Raw genomic sequence first — 5,872 nt, forward strand, 5'->3', positions numbered from 1 at the left:
GTGGTCTCCACCTTGGAGGTGCTCAGCCTGTGCTTTGTGAATGTCCCCAGCCCTGAGTTGTTACTTTATCTTATCTTCATCAGCGAGCAGTGTAAGGCCTCAGTCAGGGCCCCATTCAGGGTGCAGTGGTCTCCTCTGCAGCTTTTGTAATACAGTTTTAATAGTCCTTTAAGAAAATGTTTAAGTCATAAATTATAATATTTCAGTCTCTGACACCCTCTTGGCTGCCAGGGCACTGCTGAGTCAGGTTCAACTTTCCACTGACCAGGACCCCCAGGTCCCTTTCCGTGGCACTGCTTTCCAGCCTCTCGTTCCCCAGTCTGTCCGTACATGCAGGGATGGCCTGGATGTTCCAGGTGCAGAATCTGGCACTTTCCCTGGCTGAACTACTGAATGCTGGACATTTTGTCCAGAAGGATACTACGAGAGACAGTATCAAAAGCTTTACCGAAATCCAAAAATATTACATCAACTGGCTTCCCTTGATCAAATAGGTGGGTTACCAGGAACTGTCCCCTCGGGTCCAGCAGCTCTCCATGAGCAGATTTCTACAGCACCAGCAGGAGAGAAGCTGTAATCTTCCAGAAGTCTCCAGACTTGCCTGACAAACACAACACTCACTAGTTTTTATATGTAAGCCCCAAATAAAAATGTGGGACACAGTGCATGAAACAAAAAGCATTCGCACCAAATCCCTAGCCAGCTAGAAGGAATGCTTTTACAGAACAGTGTCACAACAGCTGGCTGTCACAAAAACAACCTGTCTTTTTAACAGCCATCTCAGATGCTGGAGGTATTCTGTATGTTGCAGTTAATAGAGACTCGAGAGAGCTAACAAAAAGCTTTTATTTTTTCCACTGATGGCCCAACACAATCACAGACATAATTTCTCATCAGATCATGCTGTGAAGCTTATCTCTTAAAAGGATTCCCTGAAGAAACGCAACAAAAAGTTCAGCTCTGAGATGCACTACACTGAAAACTGACTTCCTGAGAAAGATGGAGATTTGGTTTGGTTTGTAGATTTTCATTATTGTGATCATCTCTCCATAGTACTGGATTTCATGATAAAAGCTGGTTTATAAACGATTTCACATTAATGCAAAATGCAGTAGGTATGATTAGTAATCTAAGACAGGGCGTCAGATCCAAAGAAGGATTTGCATGGATTTTAGGTATGACATTACGCTTTCAAGAGATTGAATGTTTAATTGAAACACTGTTTAGATTCACAGCACTTTCTCATTCTCTCCTTCAAGGTGTGTTTGCACAATTGTTTGCCAGGATGTTGTGAACTAGATCAAAGAACTGGTCTAGCTTTAAAAAACTGAAGTTTTTGTGTTTCACAGAGAGCAGGAATAATCATAGGATTTTACTGCTTTTATGTTGTTGATACATGGCATACATCAGAAAATGTCTTCCAGAAAATTACTGAGCACTTTGTACATGTGCCCAGAATTCTGCCAGACCAGAACAGGAGAGTAAGCTCCTGTCTTTGCTGACACTCAGAAGTGGGTGGATGAGTGCCGAAATCTCCTGGGGACTTCAGACCAGCCAAAATTCACAGAGAGATGCTGTAGATGTGTTGGTGTAACAGTCTGATGGTCAACAGCCTCACCCAGTTAGTGTGAGGCTAGATTTGCTTCAGCCCAGGCAGACTGAAATCTCTTTCTCACCTCTCAAGAGAATGGTACGTTCAATAGGGAAAAGATGGATTCTTAAAGGAAATTGGGTTGATGTGCAGGCAAGAATGTAAGAGCCATGGAGCTAGACAGACAGTGAGGCAGAAAAGGATGTTATTCTGTGGAAAAAGAAGGTCAGCCTTATCAATGAGGGTTACATTCTTTACATAAAACTGGTTGCACTAAAAAACAAGGGAGTAATACAACAAGCAAATCCTCAAATCATGAATTCTTCCCATCTCAGCTGGGGCTGTGGGGTTGGGCATGAGGGCTTTAGCCTCATGTGGGTTTCAGCAATACAGTGTCCAACCCCTTGTGTTTTTAAGCTCATAAACTAATCTCATTTGTTACTGTTTTGATGCTTTAAACTCTGATACTCTGATATCCTTTGATAATCAATGGTTTTGCAACAGTATTTTGGCAAACGGTTACTATGTGAGTTGAGAAATACACTGTCCTGGGCTGAGGTAAATCACCTAGCTGAACATGCAAAAAAAGATCAGCAAATGCAGTTTATAACAGCAGCTTATATAATGTCTGAAACCTTGGAAAAGCAATTATAGTCATGACAGAACCTTTTTTTACAAATTAAGTTTACTTGCAGGTCTCAAGGTTCAGAAATCTTTTCTGTACACAGATTTTTACATTATCAGTGTGCCATGGTGGGGTACAACTTTTTACGAAAAGTATTTCTTCCTGCTGAGAAGACACAAACCCCGAGCCATGACCACGCCAGTTTGCTGAGTTTGCAGATATGTATGGGTAGTATAAAGTTGTGACTGTAAGGAATTCTCTAAAAGAGAAAAACAGAATCTGAAAATAGGAATTTAGAAACTATTTGAAATAAGCAGTGTATTGCCATCAAACTTCCTTTTATTCCAAAGGTCATCCTATTACAATGTTGTTTAGTCTCTTTGGAAAGGAGACACTTTCAGATATATTCTTTAGTTTTCTGGTCCCCATATAACATTCCTTCTCCAGCCATTTTTTCTTAACATTCATTTATCTGAATGTGCCTATCTCTGAGCTCTCAATACAGTTTTAGTTATTTCTAATCCTTCCAGTGTTTGATTTGGGCTCTCCTTTATATGTACAGATCCTGATTAGATCCTACTCCAATATCTCAACAAAAGTCACCTCTCGTATACACAACCTCTCCTTGATTGGATGCTGCTATATAGTACTCTTATTCCAGAGTGTCCTGGTCTGCAGTGAGACTTTTAGCCTATTACTTACCTTCTGCTGCAGTTATCTGAAGCTGTAAACTGGGACATCACTATTGACCTCCATGTAAAATCCTTTTGAAATGAAAGTAGCATCAGAATTTATTGATAGGGAATGTACTGGCACCGTGCATTTAATCCTACTGGTCAAGTGTTAAGAGATAAATTGCTTAAAAAGTAGGAAGAGTTACAGTCTTAGCACTGGAGAAGGGTGTGGATGATGGTGATGGCAGAAAGAAGCTGACAAACTGTGAGATGAAGCATTCCTTTCCTTACAGGAAGACTGGAAGCAGTACAGCTAAGGTTTCTAAGACATCACATCACAGGCAGTTTCAATCCCATTACTAATGGTTACTAATGTAACCATTTGAGCTCACATTTTGCATAATTTGACTCTCATTCTATATATATGAATTCCAGCAAACCCACTGCAGTCCTATTGAAAATGCAATTTTAAGAAACACTTTTTTTGAAGTTAAATTTTTCTCTCTATTTTTAAAATCTACAACTTTTTTATGCTTTAGAGCAGGGACTCAGTTTTTGGCAGGAGAACAGCTCCTTTCTGGTTTTCCTTTGGCTGTCAAAATGAAGATCTAACAAGAGTTGACTGAAACAGACTCTGGTAGAGTCAGCAGCAACATATGTGAAAGAAAACGTGCTGCTAAATCCAGTGTGCCCCAATGGCTGCGTCTGCAGCCATGAAATAGAGGGTTGTGCCCTGACCTCTGTGCAGGTGCAGGAGTGAGGGTCAGGCAACACATTTAAATGCATTGTTCTAAAATTCAGGGCCCAGCACATGCTAAAAGCCAGTGGCAGTGCAAAATGGGGAGCAGAGGGGGAAAGAAGACTTTTATTATTGCACCATTTGGATTTTTTACATTTGTGTACTTGCAAAGATGCTTTTCCAGGTTACAGTCCTTATGAAGTCCTTGTTACCCTTAAAAGTTATAATCAGTTGGTTACAACATCTGGCAGCATGAAAATCAAGGACTTGGCACAACACTACCCATGACATTCCAGGGATACCAGGGATGCTCTTCATACACTGTATCTTCAAACAAATGTATGCCAATGCAGAGCTGTTTGTCTGTCTGCCAAACAGAAACCTCCTCAAGTGCTGCAGGTAAGCCCAGAGTAACAACAGGCTATCCCTCAGTCAGTTCAGATTTCTGGAATCAGAGTAATGCTCTCTTCCAGCACGCACCTAGCATGTGGTGTACATGGAAGACATATAGAGGAAGAGGAGACCCATCAATTTCAGTCCAAACCTCCTCATTCTATTGCTCACTTAACAAATTTGATTTATGAGAGTCCATTTCCCTAAAAGGTGGGCAGTACTTCTAAACCAAATCCTTCTACAGATTATATAAGACCAGAACAGCAGTTGTCTATCATTTAATGAAAAATAAATCAGAAAGGCTTTCAGGCTTACTTATGACTACATGCTATTCTCCATCCCTGGAAAAGTAGCAGCTGACCTGGCATGAAATCACTACTTTATAAACTCTCACCTCATCAATGCAAAATATTTCCATCAAATTAAAGTTCCAAGAAGTGGAAGCCATATGCTGTAAGCAGCAGGTTAAAAGCTGGCTTTGCTGTCAGCCCTGACACTGCATTGCCTCAGAGCAGAGCACTGTACAGAAGTGCTTTTTCCGAGTTTGCAAATGAAACTGCAAACAGACCAGGAAGAATCCAGTTGCTGACTCATTAAGTTGGTCAACCCTTTGGATCTGACAGACTATGAATCTGTTAAAATTTGTTTGGTGGGATTTTTTCTGACAGGACTGTACCATGAGGAATGGGCAACTTTGAGAAGGAAATTGGGCCACATTAATTCCCTGTGCAATGGCAAAATACGCTCAGAGAGTGCCTGAAGTTGACTGACACAACATGCCAAGCATGTGGAAGTTGAAAATCAGCACTTTCCATTGCTGGGAAAGAGGATGTAGCCGCAGCACGCTGCCATTTGTATTTGCTTCCTTGCTTATTTCTTTCTGTATCTGTTCTTCAAAAGTCCTACATCCACCCATGTAGATGGATGGGGTTTTCTAAATCTATTTTGTTCTGCTGTATATTAAAATCTGCTGCATTTTAAAATTGATCCTCTGTGAAATGTTTTCTAGAGCTTCCTCTAGAAATTTTTGCAATTCCCTGACAAGCAGCATACTGGCCAGGGTGATAATATTAAATAAAACATTAAACGCTCTTGAAAATTGCATTAATAGTGATTTTTGACCCCTTCAAAACATTTGATATGTGGATGTGCTAATCCCTTGGGAAGGTTAAGACTATCAGTAGGAAGTGTTGAACGGTCACTAATACCCATCACAAAGTAATGCCACTGACTTTTAAAAGGCATCTGTAAGTTCAGTGAGGACTTTGCTTTCAATATGACATTAACAACACATGGCCCTGGACATAACTAGGAGGCACTTCTGATAGTGCTCTGGGTGGAAGAATGGGAGTTAAACACACAGGATCTCTTTCTAGCAGCTTTCCAAGGTACCAGGCTATACTAGTGATAGAAAATGTCTGCACCTGCTTCTCTCTACAGCTGCAAATTACATGCCTAAATAAGGCAGATTTGAGCCCATCCCATTTTTTGCTTGCATCAAAAGGCAGGCATTCAGAGGCTTCCTTCAGGTGCCCTCAGTGGTGCACAGTGCTTGGCAATCAGGAGGAGCAGCTGTGCTGCCAGGCACAGTTGCAGAGGCTCTGCCATCAGGGACACAGAGACTTTGTGGTGTGCTGCACACAGCTGGAGTGTGGCCATGGATGGATACACAATATTTAGAAAAGACAGGTGGAGAAGAGCTGGAGGTATCCTGCTTTACATTAAAGAGCTCCTTGACAAATGCAGTGCCCCAGTAGCAAACTGGAGACGAGACCTGCTGAGAGCTGCTGGGTCAAACTCACGGCAAGGAGCAACTGGGGGATGTTGTGGTCGATGAGTACTACAGACTG

General features: G+C 41.5%; 1 long non-coding RNA gene across 1 annotated transcript; it reads left to right on the forward strand.

Annotated features, from left to right (window-relative positions):
- The first annotated feature begins 253 nt into the window (after positions 1-253).
- Positions 254-5,121, forward strand: LOC125324589. The gene is made up of 2 exons (XR_007203042.1): positions 254-4,028; positions 4,691-5,121. It is a non-coding gene; the product is annotated as an uncharacterized LOC125324589 (long non-coding RNA).
- The last annotated feature ends 751 nt before the right edge of the window (positions 5,122-5,872 follow it).

Source organism: Corvus hawaiiensis, chromosome 4, assembly GCF_020740725.1.
Source record: "Corvus hawaiiensis isolate bCorHaw1 chromosome 4, bCorHaw1.pri.cur, whole genome shotgun sequence".
NCBI lineage: Eukaryota > Metazoa > Chordata > Aves > Passeriformes > Corvidae > Corvus > Corvus hawaiiensis.